This window comes from Scyliorhinus torazame, chromosome 5 (assembly GCF_047496885.1).
Source record: "Scyliorhinus torazame isolate Kashiwa2021f chromosome 5, sScyTor2.1, whole genome shotgun sequence".
In the NCBI taxonomy this organism is placed as follows: Eukaryota; Metazoa; Chordata; class Chondrichthyes; order Carcharhiniformes; family Scyliorhinidae; genus Scyliorhinus; species Scyliorhinus torazame.
In genome coordinates, this window is record NC_092711.1 from 72693189 (window position 1) to 72710415 (window position 17227).

Here is a 17227-nt window from a genome sequence, read left to right on the forward strand (position 1 = left end):
ATGTGCTGCTGAAACTCATCCATTCCTTTTGTTTCCTCTAAACTGGACTATTCTAATGTGGGTCTTGTTGATCTCCCAGATTCAACTTCACAGGAACTGGAGGTCATCCAAAGCTCAGCTGCTCCTGCCCTCACTCACACCAGGTCTTGTTCACCATCACCTCTGTGCTCTCTCACCTACATCGTGGTAATTGCCAGTCCGACAGTCGTCTGGGCTCATTTAATTCTGACCCTCCCCCGGCTCCAGTTCCTCTCCTGTGGTCACAATCGCCTCCCTGAGCTGCCTGATCTCCTTCAGTCCGTCTCCACCAGCTGCACTGAGCATGCTCAGAATACAGCACAGCCCTGCGTCCTCGCCCTGGGTTCCATTAGTCGCCAATAGGGGACTTTCTGACCGATTGGGAATTCTGGGTAATCTCACTGCCATCGAGATCAATCAGTGAACAGGCAAACGTTTTCTCCAGTTGGTAAAAGGGAAGATCCATGGATGAGGGGGATAGTGGACAGGAAGCAGAATCAGAGGTTCAGGCATTGTACTGAATACTCACAGCATAAACACATTAATCTGATAGATCACTTCCACACGAGAAGACAGCAGTGGGAAGCCTCCTGACATTCTGGTCCCTTCCCAGTCAGTAATTACTGGAGCTGGGATACAGAAAAGAGTCGGAATAAATTCAGGGATTTATTTGTTCAGTTTTACAAATGGGTCTGGAGTCACATTCGAAGTTTGTGCAGACTGTCAGTCCCTGGCTTTATTAACCCTCCCTTTCCAGAACTTGGGGGAAGGTGTCTGGTATTCAGGACAAATATTACAGGAACTATTTTAAAGCTTGTGTCATCATTGACGCTTTATAATTACGGGTCATGACTAAAGCATTCATGGGAACTATTTCTTATAACGGGAGGTAGTTAATAAATCAGGGGTCTGAGCTGCATAAATAGAGGTGTTGAGCACTAAAACAAGAAATTATAAAGTCCTGGTTAGATCACAACATTACATCCAGTTCTGGTCACCAGTCCTCATGAAGCATATGAGGATCCTTACAGAGTGCTGAGGAGATTCAGGATGGTTCCAGGAGGGAAGTTAGCGGCAAGGTTAGGTTGGAGAAACTGGGCTTGTTCTACACAGAGCAAATGAAATTGAGAGGAGATTGATGGAGGTGTACAAAATTAATACAGGCATAGATCAGGTCGATAAAGAAAAGCTGTTCACATGAGCTGATAGTGCCTGAGATGCAGCGGGGAATATGAAGAAGACCTTTTTTTACACAGAGTGATAACCTGGATCTCACAGCCCTGGAGGGTGGTGGAAGTGGAAATGATTCATCACTTCACAAGAAGAAGGATGATATACTGTGTGACTTTTATCAAGGATTTGGCTGCATTAATTGCACGCTGGATGATTGCTTCATATTTTAATTGTCTGCCCCCCTCCCACTCTGACCTCTCTGCCCTTGGCCTCCTGAACTGTTCCAATGAAGCTCAAAGGGAGCTTGGGGAACAGCAACTCATCTTTCCATTCGACACTTTACAACCTTCAGAACTCAGCAGTGAGTTCAGCAGTTTCTGCAGCAACAGAGGCTTCAGCATCTGGAACTCTCTCCCTGAAAAGGTGCCAGAACCGGATTCTATGTTTAGAATGTGTCTGCTCGTGCGAGATTCCCCAACCAGTGGAAATGGTTCCTCTATATCTACCTTGTCAATTCCAATTAACATCCTGAAAACTTTGATCAATTCCTTTTTAATCTTCTAAATTCCAAGGATTACAACCCTCATAATTAGGTGGCAAAGGGGTTAGGGAGGGGAAAGATATAATTAATGGCAGAGTGCTAAAGATTGTGCAGGGACACAGGGGACTGGAGTTTCTAAGTGCTTTTCTCTCTGAAGTGACAGGATATATTCAGAGAGTAGTTAGCGAAGCAGTTATGTAGAAAGATCATTTAGATCTGAAAATTAACTCTGATTCTCTCTCCTCCACATTGCTGGAGGATGTGCTGACGAAAGGGGGACTGAAGAAGGGGGTAGTGTCAGCGGTCTACGGAGCTATTTTGGAAGAGGAGAAGGCACCACTGGAAGGGATCAAAGCAAAGTAGGAGGAAGAGTTGGGAGAGGATATGGAGGAGGGGTTCTGGTGTGAGGTGCTCCGGAGAGTGAATGCCTCCACCTTGTGCACGAGGTTGGAGCTGATACAGCTAAAATGAAAATGAAATAAAATGAATTTAGCATTTTCTCCCAAATTTACACCCATCCACAATAATCAGTTTCCAACCCTGGCTGGTCCAACACCCCAAATATGGCCTCCTACCCCAAATATGGCGACCTGGGGTAGGAGGCCATATTTGGGGTGTTGGACCGGCCAGGGTTGGAAACGGGTGCGGAGGCACTTGTTTTAGCCTTCGCCTCGTTGATCGCCCGAAGACAGATCCTGATGGGTTGGAGAGCAGCCTCTCCACCCTGGCGTGGCGGGGGGATCTGTTGTAATTCTTGACACTTGAGAAGGTTAAGTTTGAACTGAGGGGAAGGACATAGAGGTTCGACAATTCATGGACATTATTCATTATGCACTTCCAAGAACTGGATAACATTGAACATTAGTTGCTGATTAATGTGTATTGTTGATGGGTGTAAATGTGGGAGAAAATGTGAAAAAGGAGAATTTTTTTATTTTTTTATAAAACATTGAACATTAGTTGGTTGGGTGGGGGGGTGGGGCGATGGGTGTTAATGGGGGATTCCGGATTCCTTTTTGTCAGTTGTTTATGTGAACATGTGGGCGAATGTTTGGGGTTTGGCGAGAGGATGGGATCGTTGTTATTGATATGGGGATTGACATATTTGTTACTGATTATTGTTTATTGTTGATGGGTGTAAATTTGGGAGAAATTGCGAAAAAGGAGAATAAAGAAATATGTTAAAAAACTCTGATTCTCTCTTCACAGATGCTGCCAGAGCTGCTGAGTTTATCCAGAATTGTCTGTTTTTATCTCAGATTTCAAGAACCTGCAGTATTTTGCTTTTATTAAATTAACTCTTGAGCTGATTAATGGTGTTAATGAGCACAAAATAGAAGTTTTACTGCTTTATAAAGCTCTGATAAAGCCACAATTTGAGTATTGCGTCCATTTTTGGTCACCACTCTTCAGGAAGAATGTGAAGGTCCTTGAGAAGGTGCAGAAGAGATTTTGCAGAATGGTTCCGGCAGAGGGGGTTGAGGAGATTTGATTCAGATGTAGAAGATTCTGATGGGTTTCAGTAAAATAGACAAAGAAAATTTGTTCCCATTCACTGGTTGCACAAGAACTCGGGGACATATTCAGGTTTTGTAAAAGATAAGGGAGATGTGAAGGGGAATGATTTTACAGTCAACGGTAATGACCCCAAAGTTATGGCTGAGGGGAGGGCAGAAATGGACACGATGAATATTTTCAAAAGGCAATTGGATAAATATTTAATGGCAATAGACCTGCGAGGATCGAGGGATGGAACAGGGGAATGGGACTGACTGGACTGCTCTTGCGAACTAGCACAGACTCAATGGGCCGAATAGCCTCCGCTGTGCCACAATGACTACTTTCTGTAATCTCATCGTATAATTTAACTTTGGGATTCAGCAGTGGCACAGTGGTTAGCACTACTGCCTCACAGCGTCAGGGACCCGGGTTCAATTCCAGCCTTTGTTGGAGTTTGTACATTCTCCCCTTGTCTGCATGGTGCTCCGGTTTCCTCACCATCCAAAGATGTGCAGGTTAGTGGATTGGCTATGCTAAATTGCCTCTTAAGGTCCAAGGATGTGCAGTTCAAGTTCTGGGTTATGCGTATAGGGTGGGGTGGATGGAGGAAGCATAAATGGGTAGAGTGCTCATTTTGAAGGGTTGGTGCTGGATTCGAATCCCCTCCCCCCCCCCCCCCCCCCTGCACTGTAGGGGTTCTGTGATCCTATGATCACTCAAGGAAATCTGTGCTCTGCACTCCCTCTGAGACCATTCTATTCTCCTAAGGTTTGTTGCCCAGAGTTGAGTTTTCAAGGTGTGGTCGAATCAGGGTTTCTGAATCTCGGGGTTTTCCAGTCACACTGGGACCTGAAATCTTCCCTCACAGACAAACATTTTACCTTGCACACTCAGATGCTGCTGATATTCAGGTTCTGATGTATCGCTGACTCTGTCAGATCACAATGTGATGCTTGGTTTGAGTTTCCCATCGATCAATGCTCCACTTTTAACTTCCTGAAAAAGAAAGTTACAAAGACCTTCAACTGTTAGTCTAAGATATAAATTGAGGAGACATAAAAATTGTCTTGGTTTGAATTTGCTTTGTGTAAATCCTCTCCTTCTAACCCCCTGTAAAAGGAGTTTCCAGAATCCCATCACTGTCGTCACAATATTCTCTCCTCCTGCTGACAGGACAGGGAGCGCTGCGCATGCGCCCTGCTGCAATATGGCTGCCGTTATTCTGGGCCGGTGATGCAGAACAGCCCAACAACGTCCTTGGCAAAAACAGGATTAGGAGCTTCTTATTCGGGGTTTGAGGCATTCATGCTGTGTTTATGAAACCCCGTTCCCAGCCACTCCGCTGTCTCTGCCCCCACACCTCGCGGCCCCGTGACTCAGTTCACCGGATCATTTTTCCCCTCGCCGCCCAAGTCCAGACACGTACCGCACTGCGCATGCCCCAGTCAGAGACCGCATGCGCATTCTCCACTTACAGCTTGGCGGTGCGCCTGCGCAAGAAGCTCCTGCGGGCTGAATAGGACAGTCTTCCACGCGGAGAATGCTGGGTCTTTTTTTTAAATATATTTTCTTGAAAATTTTTCGATCACAATTTTTTCCCCTTACACATCAAACATAACAAAAAAGAAAATTTAACAGTGAACAAATGGCTAACCAACATGGTAAACTAATCATTTAACATAAAATAAAACTTTCCACCCCCCCTCCCCCCCTCTCCCCTGGGTTGCTGCTGCTGGTCATCTGTCTTCCCTCTAACGCTCCCCTAGGTAGTCGAGGAATGGTTGCCACCGCCTGGTGAACCCTTGAGCCGATCCTCTCAGCGCAAACTTCATCTGCTCCAGTTTTATGAACCCCGCCATATCGTTTACCCAGGCCTTCAATCCGGGGGGTTTCGCTTCCTTCCACATGAGTAAAATTCTACGCCGGGCTACTAGGGACGCAAAGGCCACAACGTCGGCCTCTTTCGCCTCCTGCACTCCCGGCTCATCCGCAACTCCAAATAAAGCTAACCCCCAGCCTGGTTTGACCCGGACCTTCACCACCTTCGAAATCACTCCCGTCACTCCCTTCCAATACCCCTCCAGTGCCGGGCACGACCAAAACATATGTGCGTGGTTTGCCGGGCTTCCGCCACACCTCCCACACTTGTCCTCCACTCCGAAGAACCTGCTCAATCTTTCTCCCGTTATGTGTGCTCTATGTAGCACCTTGAATTGAATCAGGCTAAGCCTGGCGCACGAGGAAGAGGAATTTACTCTGCTTCGGGCATCAGCCCACATACCCTCCTCTATCTCCTCCCCGAGCTCTTCTTCCCACTTTCCTTTTAATTCGCCCACCGACTCCTCCCCCTCTTCCCTCATCTCTCGGTATATCTCTGACACCTTGCCCTCCCCGATACACCCCTCCGAAAGCACTCTGTCCTGGATCCCCTGTGTCGGGAGCAGCGGAAATTCCCTCACCAGTTGTCTTGTGAACGCCCTCACCTGTGTATATCTAAGGAAGTTTCCCCGGGGCAACTTATACTTTTCCTCCAATGCTCCCAAGCTCGCAAACGTCCCATTTATAAATAAATCTCCCACCCTCCTAATTCCCAACTGGTGCCAGCTCTGAAATCCTCCATCCATCCTTCCTGGGGCAAACCTGTGGTTGTTCCTGATTGGGGACCCCACCAGGGCTCCCCGCGCACCTCTCTGTCGCCTCCATTGTCCCCAAATATTCAATGTTGCCGCCACCACTGGGTTTGTGGTAAACTTTTTTGGTGAGAGCAGTAGCGGCGCCGTCACCAGCGCCTCTAGGCTCGTCCCTTTTTAGGACTTTCTCTCCAGTCTTTTCCATGCCGCTCCCTCTCCCTCCATCATCCATTTACGAATCATCGCCACATTGGCGGCCCAATAGTAGTCGCCCAAATTCGGTAGCGCCAATCCTACTCTGTCTCTGCTATGTTGTAGGAACCCCATCCTTACCCTCGGGACTTTCCCTGCCCACACAAAGCTCGTGATGCTCCTGTCTATTTTTTAAAAAAAGGTCTTAGTGATTAGTATAGGGAGACATTGAAATACAAATAAGAACCTCGGGAAGACCATCATCTTAATTGCCTGCACTCTGCCCGCCAACGACAGAGGCTGCGTGTCCCACCTCTTGAAGTCCTCCTGCATTTGTTCTACCAATCGTGTCAGATTAAGTCTGTGTAAGGTTCCCCAGCTCCTGGCGATCTGAATCCCCAGGTATCGGAAGTTTCTTTCCACTTTCCTTAGAGGCAGGCCTTCTATCTCTCTACTCTGGTCCCCAGGGTGTCTCACGAATAGTTCACTCTTCCCCATGTTAAGCCTATATCCTGAGAAATCTCCGAACTCCCTCAATATCTGCATGACCTCTGTCATCCCCCCCACTGGGTCCGTCACATACAACAGTAGGTCATCTGCGTATAGCGACACTCGGTGTTCTTCTCCCCCTCTAATCACCCCTCTCCATTTCCTGGAGTCTCTCAATGCCATGGCCAGAGGTTCAATTGCCAACGCGAACAACAATGGAGATAGCGGGCATCCCTGTCTTGTTCCCCTATATAGTCGGAAATACTCCAATCTTTGCCGACCCGTGACCACACTTGCCATTGGGGCCCCATAAAGGAGTTTGACCCAGCTAATAAACCCGTTCCTGAACCCAAACCTCCTTAGCACCCCCCATAAGTACTCCCACTCCACCCTATCAAATGCCTTCTCTGCATCCATTGCCGCCACTATCTCTGCCTCCCCCTCCACTGGGGGCATCATTATCACCCCTAATAGTCATCGCACATTGACATTCAGTTGTCTCCCCTTTACGAACCCTGTCCGATCTTCGTGCACCACCCCCGGGACACAGTCCTCTATCCTCGATGCCAGTACCTTTGCCAGCAATTTGGCGTCCACATTCAATAATGAAATAGGTCTATAGGACCCGCACTGCAACGGATCTTTATCCCGCTTCAGAATTAACGATATCGTCGCCTCCGACATTGTCGGGGGTAAAGTCCCTCCTTCCCTGGCCTCATTAAACGTCCTCACCAACAGCGGGGCCAACAAGTCCACGTATTTTCTATAAAATTCCACCGGGAACCCGTCTGGTCCCAGAGCCTTCCCTGCTTGCATATTCCCCAGCCCCTTAATAACCTCGTCCACCCCAACCGGTGCCCCCAGGCCTTCCACCTCCTGCTCCTCCACCCTCGGGAACCTCAATTGATCCAGGAACTGCCGCATCCCCTCCTCTCCCTCCGGGGGTTGGGACCTATACAGTCCTTCATAAAAGGTCTTGAACACCTCATTTATCTTCCCTGCTCTCCGCACCGTAGCTCCCTTTTCGTCTCTAATTCCCCCTATCTCCCTCGCCGCTGTCCTCCTTCGCAGCTGATGGGCCAGCAGGCGACTAGCCTTTTCCCCATATTCATACCTCCTCCCCTGTGTCTTCCTCCACAGCACCTCCGCCCTTCTGGTGGTCAAAAGGTCGAACTCCGTCTGGAGTCGTCTTCTCTCCCTGTACAGTCCCTCCTCCGGGGTCTCCGCAAATTCCCTGTCCACCCTTAAAATCTCCCCCAGTAATCTTTCCCTTTCCTTGGCCTCTGTTTTCCCTTTGTGGGCCCTAATGGAGATCAGCTCTCCTCTGACCACCGCTTTTAGTGCTTCCCATACCACTCCCACTCGGACCTCCCCGTCGTCATTGGCCTCCAGGTACCTCTCAATACATCCCCGCACTCTTCCACACACTCCCTCATCCGCCATCAATCCCACATCTAATCGCCAGAGTGCTCGCTGCTCCCTTTCCTCTCCTAGTTCCATGTCCACCCAGTGTGGGGCATGGTCCGAAACCGCTATGGCTGAATACTCAGCTTCTTCCACCCTTGAGATCAACGACCTTCCCAGAACAAAAAAATCTATCCGGGAGTACACTTTATGGACATGGGAGAAGAAGGAGAACTCCCTGGCCCTCGGTCTAAGAAATCACCATGGATCCACTCCCCCCATTTGGTCCATAAACCCCTTGAGCACATTGGCCACTGCCGGCCTTCTTCCGGTCTTAGATCTGGATCTATCTAACCCTGGGTCCAGCACGGTGTTTAAGTCCCCTCCCAATATCAAGTTTCCTACCTCCAGGTCCGGTATACGACCCAACATCCGTCTCATAAATCCCGCATCGTCCCAATTCGGGGCATATACATTAACCAGCACGACCTCCATTCCCTCCAGCCTGCCACTCATCATTACATATCTACCTCCGCTATCTGCTACAATGCTCCTTGCTTCAAATGCTACCCGTTTCCCCACCAATATGGCCACCCCTCTATTCTTTGCATCTAGCCCTGAGTGGAACACCTGTCCCACCCATCCTTTCCTTAACCCAACTTGGTCCGCCACCTTCAGGTGCGTCTCCTGGAGCATAGCCACGTCTGCCCTTAGTCCTTTCAAGTGCGCGAGCACTCGGGCCCTTTTAATCGGTCCATTCAGGCCTCTCACGTTCCACGTGATCAGCCTCACTAGGGGGCTACCTGCCCCCTTCCCATGTCGACTAGCCATCACCTTCTCTAGGCCAGCCCCGTATCCCACTTCCGCGCTCCCACTTGCTCCCCAGGCATCGCATTCCATCCCCGTCCACCCATTCTTTAGCCATTTCCTCTTTGATTTCCGCAGCAGCAACCCAGTTATCCCCCCCTCCCCCGCTAGATCCCCTTCTAGCGTGATTGCTCCCCCCATATTACTTCCGCAAGTCAGCTGACTTCAACTGACCCCGGCTACTCCTGCTCCCTCCTTGACCCCCCCCCGTGTGGGGATCTCCCATCTGCCTTGCACCTGTCTTCCCGCCATTATCTTTCTGGTGTGGGAACATCCCTATATCTGACCAGCCTCTTGTGGCGCAGCTCCCTTTCCCCTCCCACTTCCATTCCTCATTCTCCGCCTATGTCCCTTCTTTCCCCCCCCTCACCGGCGCCCACATTTCTTAGTGTCTCCCCCCTTCCCAATTTACTTCTCTATTTACATCGACAATAACATTCCCTACAGTATCAGTCCCTCAGTTCCGATCCAATTTCTCATCTTTAATAAAGTTCCATGCTTCTTCCGCCGTTTCGAAATAGTGATGTCTCTCCTGGTACGTGACCCATAGTCGTGCCGGCTGCAGCATCCTGAACTTCACCTTCTTTTTGTGTAACACCTCCTTGGCTCGGTTAAAACTCGCCCTCCTTCTTGCCACATCCGCACTCCAATCCTGGTACACCCGTACCACTGCATTCTCCCATCTGCTACTCCGTACCTTCTTAGCCCATCTCAGGACCTCTTCTCTATCTTTAAGGCGGTGAAATCGCACGATTGTTGCCCTAGGTGGTTCTCCCGCTTTTGGTCTTCTCGCCGGGATCCGATGGGCCCCCTCCACCTCTAAGGGGCCCGCAGGGGCCTCAGCTCCCATCAACGAGCTTAGCATCGTGCTTACATAAGCCCCGCAATCCGCTCCTTCCACTCCCTCAGGGAGACCCAGTATCCGAAGGTTCTTCCTTCGCACTCTGTTTTCTAGGGCCTCAATCCTTTCAATGCACTTTTTTGTGGAGCGCCTCGTGCGTCTGTGTTTTGACCGCCAGGCCCAGGATCTCGTCCTCATTATCCGTCACCTTCTGCTCCACCATGCGGAGCTCTGTCACCTGGGTCCTTTGTGCCTCCTTGAGTCCCTCAATTGCCTGTCGCATCGGGGTCATCACCTCCCTCTTTAGTAGCTCCACACACCGTCTCAAGAATTCGTCTTGCTCGGGCCCCCATGTCGCCTGGGCTTTCTCCGCCGCCATCTTGTGTCTTCTCCCTTTCTGTCCCTATCGTCGAGGATTCCTCGCGCTGCAGCCGCCAATATTTTCCTCTTTCGTTGGGGGGGGACTCCCTATTCACTCACCCCACACCGGGTTTCGTCACGCGAAAATTTCCCGTTGGGGCTCTTAAAAGAGCCCGAAGGTCCGTTGGAGCTGGAGCCGCCGAAACGTGCGGCTTAGCTAGTCATCGCCGCAACCGGAAGTCGAATGCTGGGTCTTTATCCAACCATTAAAACGCAATATTGATCAATCGAATTTGTTGCTTTGCGATCTGATTTCCATTGGAGCCACGTGCCAAGATGTCACATTATTAAATTAATTGATACAGCAACCAAAGTGCATGTGAAGTATCTGAATGATACTAAATGGGCGGCACGGTGGCATAGTGGCTAGCACTGCTGCTTCACAGCACCAAGACCCGGGTTCAATTCCGGCCTCGGATAACTGTGGGAAGACTTCAGTTTCTCCCTGTGTCTCTGTGGGTTTCCTCCGGGTGCTCCGGTTTCCTCCCACAGTCCAAAGATGTAGAGGTTAGGTGGATTGGCCGTGATAAATTGGTGTACAAAAGATTAGGTGGGTCACCGGGATAGGGTGAAAGCATGGGATTAACTGGGGTGCTCTTTCCAAGGGCTGGTGCAGACTCGAATAGCCTCCTGCTGAACTGTAGGTTCTTTGATTCTTCCTCCAGTGTGACTGAGCTGTTATGTCAGCAAATAGGATGACCGAGTGAATTCATTTCCACATTCGCCTGGAGGCACATTCATTTTGGACCCAAGATGGCGCCGGAGCGTGGCGACTCTCTGTGAGCTCTACCAAACAGATCTTTTTACAACTTTATAATCGTACTACTATTTTAAAACTAATTGAACACGAACATTATCACTAACCTTTACTCCTGTATGCTTCACCCGATGCCGGTGTCTATGTATTTAAATTGTGGACCTTGTGTTGCCCTTTCATGTATTTTCTTTTTATTTTATTTTCTTTAATGTACTAAATGATCTGTTTCAGCTGCTCTTAGAAAAATACTTTTCACTGTTCCTCAGTACACGTGACAATAAACAAATCCAAATCCAAAGAATTTTGTGGTGGGATTTTACACCTGAGATTGAAGCTCAGTCAGTGATTTTAAACCCTTCTACTAATGAGTTCCACATTCTTAGCACTGTCAGTTAAAGAAAAGCAAAAATACTACAGATGATGGAAATCTGAATTAACAACAAAAATAATAATCTAATAATAATCTTTATTAGTGTCACAAGTAGGCTTACATTAACACGGCAATGAAGTTAATGTGAAAATCTCCTAGTCGCCACACTACGGTGCCTGTTTGGATACACCTAACAAGCACATCTTTCGGGACTTGTGGGAGGAAACCGGAGCACTCGGTCAACACCCATGCAGACACGGGGAGAACGTACAGACTCTGCACAGACAGTGACCCAAGCCAGAATCGAAATACTCAGCAGATCTGGTAGTGTCTGTGGAGAGGGAGACATGGTTTACATTTCATGTCCAAGATCTTTCATCAGAACTACACTGCATCAGCGCAGATCTGAAAGGTCAACTGTTTCTCAATCCCCAGATGTTGCCAGATATGCTGGGTATTTCCAGTATTTTCTATTTTAATGTCTAGTTAAAGAGAATTGCTCGTTAGATGTATTACTAAGTTATATTTATTTTCATCCTGATACAAGTGACAACATCTTCCAATTGTCTACCCTGTAAAACACTTCTATACGTTTATATTCCTCAATCATTCACTTTTCCAAAGGAAACGTCCCTAGCCTGCTCAATCTATCATGATGGGTATAACCTATCACTATAGAATTGCTCCAATAAAACTTTGCATTTTGACAAAGTTCACATATTAGCCGTTCATTCAGTCCACAACAGAATTTAATAGGTTGACAGATGCAGGTTTAATCATCGTCTGAAACATGCACATAAAGACAGACACAAGCGATTCTGTGACTGAATTGGAGTAAATGGCAGAGATTTTAATAGAATCAAATTTTTAAAAATCTGTCTTCATGATAGCGAAATAGGAAAAGCCACTCGGGGAGATGAGAAAAACAAGGCTCAGTACAGATCCCGTGACGTCCCTCTTTCTTCAAGACGAACGGGATGAAGGCGCCAGAATGTCTCACACACAGAACAAAAAGGAATCAAATATAATGAAAATATCATTCTCAAATCTCCACCTGTAAAACTCTCCCATTTCATTTCAATGCTGACTGTGCTCAATCTCACATGAGCACAATGGGGTTTGTATTTCCCGGTGACTCGAAATATTTTCTTTGTCAGTCATGTTTGCAAATCAATGTTGTATATTTCAGAGTCTCACTTTCAAATGAGGACATAAATGTCAGATAAGATTAAGTTTTGAGTAACGGAACAGATGCTGAGTAAATTGATTGACATTTCTGGAAGCAACATGAGAATGATGTTATTACTGAATGAGCAGAAATCATTCCACCCTGAGAACGTTTCTCCATTTGAAAATTCATTTGAAACCAAATAAAGTGGACTACTTAAACAAAGTGATCTCAACAGGGCTTTGTGAAGTTCTAAAAATCATTTCCCTCTCTAATAGACAGACTGTGTGAACAGGCTGTAGATCAAATAAAATTAAATTCTGTATATCAACTCAGAAATAATGAAGAGATGCTTGATCAGGAAAAAACACCTTCATAAATTCTGTATGAAATCAATTGCATGATTACATGTTGTTTATATCGTAAACTGCATAATTTCCGTGTTCACAGCTCCTGGTCCAGTGAAACTTGATCATTAAGTCAAACTGGGCATGGATTCGACAGAAATTCCTTTTTCAAAAGCGAATTGGACGATCACCTGAAATGGAGAAAACTCAAGGCCGTTGAAACAGAAAAACATTGAGACTAATCAAAAGATTGTTCTTTTGAAAAACTGGTCGAGGTGATCGAAGTGCCACTTATTGCGTTTTGCCATTTTATGGTTACATTGATTTATTAGTCTCTCTGCAGAGACTAATTAAATCTCCCTAATGAGAACAGCCGAATTCTAAAAAACAAAGGCTCCAAAGTGTGACTGAGTGACAGAACAGTGTCAGCTTTCTGCACAGGGCCATTGGAGCGACTATCAGCCAGCTGTTTCTGTAGTGTAGTGGTTATCACGTTCGCCTCACACGCGAAAGGTCCCCGGTTCGAAACCGGGCAGAAACATTATGGACGTTCCTCATTTGACGATGAGTTGTATTCTTGCTGTTTTCTGTTTACTCATGAAGCGAATCCGTTACATTACACCCGTTTCAAATAATATCCTACAAAATCCACCATTATGGGGACTGGGAGGAATCGGTCAGAGAGTTCACACGTGTTAAGTGTGAATGGTTTTCTAATGTGCTGCGACATTTTCTGATTCTGATAATAATGTTAAATCAATTTCTCTGCCGCTTGTCTAAGTTTTGAGCCGAATTGGACTCCCTCAAAAGAAGGTTCTTCAGTGCAACAAGAATGCAGGTTTCCTGTTCTCGGTCAGGGACCAAACTCGGTGCCTGTTTCTGTGGTGTGGTGGTTGTCATGGTTACTTTACACTCAAAAAACCCTGGATTGGAAACCGCGTAAAAACATTGTCGAGGCCCATTCGTTTAAGTGTGTAGGAAAAGTTGCATAATTGACATTTTCATTGTTACTCTTCCCGAATAACCCTTGAACTGAGTAAATCTGCCGTGTGGAACCCCGGTCCCCAGAGCTTCAGCCTGATTCTCTGCATTGCCAGTTTAGTGCCAATAACACAACTCAACACCAACCACTCCCCCAGTGAATCCGCAATAACACAACTCAACACCAACCACTCCCCCAGTGAATCCGCAATAACACAACTCAACACCAACCACTCCCCCAGTGAATCCGCAATAACACAACTCAACACCAACCACTCCCCCAGTGAATCCGCAATAACACAACTCAACACCAACCAGTCCCCCAGTGAATCCGCAATAACACAGCTCAACACCAACCACTCCCCCAGTGAATCCGCAATAACACAACTCAACACCAACCACTCCCCCAGTGAATCCGCAATAACACAACTCAACACCAACCACTCCCCCAGTGAATCCGCAATAACACAACTCAACACCAACCAGTCCCCCAGTGAATCCGCAATAACACAGCTCAACACCAACCACTCCCCCAGTGAATCCGCAATAACACAACTCAACACCAACCAGTCCCCCAGTGAATCCGCAATAACACAGCTCAACACCAACCACTCCCCCAGTGAATCCGCAATAACACAACTCAACACCAACCACTCCCCCAGTGAATCCGCAATAACACAACTCAACACCAACCACTCCCCCAGTGAATCCGCAATAACACAACTCAACACCAACCACTCCCCCAGTGAATCCGCAATAACACAACTCAACACCAACCACTCCCCCAGTGAATCCGCAATAACACAACTCAACACCAACCACTCCCCCAGTGAATCCGCAATAACACAACTCAACACCAACCACTCCCCCAGTGAATCCGCAATAACACAACTCAACACCAACCACTCCTCCAGTGAATCCGCAATAACACAGCTCAACACCAACCACTCCCCCAGTGAATCCGCAATAACACAACTCAACACCAACCACTCCCCCAGTGAATCCGCAATAACACAACTCAACACCAACCACTCCCCCAGTGAATCCGCAATAACACAACTCAACACCAACCACTCCCCCAGTGAATCCGCAATAACACAACTCAACACCAACCACTCCCCCAGTGAATCCGCAATAACACAGCTCAACACCAACCACTCCCCCAGTGAATCCGCAATAACACAGCACCAACCACTCCCCCAGTGAATCCGCAATAACTCAACACCAACCACTCCCCCAGTGAATCCGCTATCGATTATTACCTGAATATAATATCTTACAAAACAAATGTCATTTGCTCTCATATATGCCGGAAATGTATTCAGGAGAAGCAGAAGTGCTGAAAATTGCCGGCACACTGAGCAGGAACAGAGATGCTCCTATTTTGACTTGGCACAAATATTAACAGTTCGTTCAATGGCGACAAATGCAGGTCAGAGGCTGGGAATGTCGCTGTTATTCTATTAAATTGATTAACACTAAAAGACCGGCTGGGAATCCTGCGGAGAGTAATTCACCCCCTTGCCCCCCCCCCCCCCCCCCCCACCGCCTCTTCACCGTCAACAGTCACAAGTCAGGAATTAAATGGCTCAAAAGGCAGAGCTCGCCAGGTGGATTGGCCATGCGAAATGGCTGGGTTACGGGGGGTGGGGGGCACCTAGTTAGGGTGCTCTTTCCAAGGGTCGGTGGAGACTCGAAGGGCCGAATGGTGTCCTCCTGCACTGCAGGGATTCAATGATTCTCCTTCAGTTCCTCCCTCTCACTAAGCCCTGCATCCCCAACATTTCTGGCATCTGATTTGTGTCAGTTTCTGTCCCTTTAGAATACACTGGAATTTGTCAAAAAGACTACCAAAAGTAAATCTAATATAATAAACGATCAACTGAATTGGGTTAAAGTTCCTGAAAATGCATTTTTCCATAGGCTTTGCAAACTGATATCGACAAGTTGACCACGAGCCAGGAGTCGAACCTGAAATCTTCTAATCTGTAGGCAGGCGCGTATATCCATTGCGACTCTAGCCCACAGGGGAATGACGTCGTTGCATCTGGTCCAACACGTCACATAGACTATTTATCCCAAAGTGCTTCACAACTCTGGGGGGAATTCTCTCAGGATCCCCTCTGGCGGATTGGATCAGAGTCAGGGTTGGAATTGGCGGCAATGTAAAATACACCAATGCTGTTCCCAGTGTGGGAGATCATTCCCGAAAAATATAAAGAATGAGCTGGGATTTCTGGGATCGTGTCCAGCATCTGTTTGTGGGGAAATGTAGTTGGTGAATGCCCAGGCTTGGACAATACTTACCAGGACTAAAACAATAAGTGATTGAATTTAAATTTGGAAATTCCCATCTCCTTTCTGTTTGCAGGTATTTCCCGCCCTGAGCTGCACAATGAACAACAAACCACACCGATAAAACTAACTTTTATTTCCTGTCCGTTCAACTGGTGTCGGTGTCGGCGATGTTTATGGACAAACTGCAGCTTCTGTGTATGTTTCCCCCGCTGCATCTATTCCCCTGGAACTGACACTCTCATTTTCTGTTTTCATCAAATGTCCCAACGGTGTAAAGTTCCGATCATGTCCACCAGAGGGCGAAATGGTCACATGTTTCCTCCTTATCAAATACCCGCCACAATATTCTGACTCAATGGTTCCTCTCTGTTTTCAAACAAACGAACAGATGAAATAAAAGCAGAAGTTGGCCATTCGGCCCCTTCAGGCTGCTAAGCCATTCAATAAGATGTGGAGATGCCGGCGTTGGACTGGGGTGAGCACAGTAAGAAGTCTGACAACACCAGGTTAAAGTCCAACATGTTTGTTTCGAATCACTAGCTTTCGGAGCACTGCTCCTTCCTCAGGTGAGTGAAGAGGTGGATTACACAACCATATATATAGACACAGTCAATGATACAAAGACTCGCATTCAAAATATCATCTTGCATTCTATTCAACTAGCTGGCTGACCTGTTTGTCTTTCGAATTCCACATTCCCATCATGCAAAGATACGAAATGTGATTCACTGATAGTAAATGGTCTGTTTTATAGAATGATACACATACGGGAGCACATACGAACAGATGAGATAGAAGCAGAAGTCGGCCATTCGGTCCCTTCAGCCTGTTCTGCTATTGGCTAAGACCACGGCTCATCTGTTTGTGTTTCGAATTCCACATTCCCATCATGCAAACATCCGAAATAAGCTTCTGTGATACTGAATATTCTGTTTTCTAGAATGATACAGCACATGTGCAGAGTTTGAAAGAAGCTCAGCGCACAGCGGGAAACAGCAGCGCCTCTTTCCACTGGGCTCAATACAGCTTTCACACTCAGATTGTGTGCAACAGTCTCACACTGTAAATGCTGCCCCCATTCTGTGTGCCCTTACATCGCAGATTTGGGTTTGAATCTTGTTTCCACTTGTTCTTTGTGTCCGGGCGGCAGTTGTTGATCAATCTGCCATTGACAGCTCCTCCAGACACATCTTTTGTTTCTTTGTTTCTTCCATTGTTCTGACAGAGAGCT

General features: G+C 47.3%; 1 protein-coding gene and 1 non-coding gene across 2 annotated transcripts in view; one reads left to right on the top strand and one right to left on the bottom strand.

Annotated features, from left to right (window-relative positions):
• The window catches only part of LOC140422612 (uncharacterized), a 124399-nt gene that overhangs the window by 32745 nt on the left and 74427 nt on the right, over positions 1–17227 (bottom strand). The window lies entirely within an intron of this gene.
• trnav-cac (transfer RNA valine (anticodon CAC)) lies at positions 13186–13258 on the top strand. Its single transcript has one exon. It is a non-coding gene; the product is annotated as a tRNA-Val (tRNA).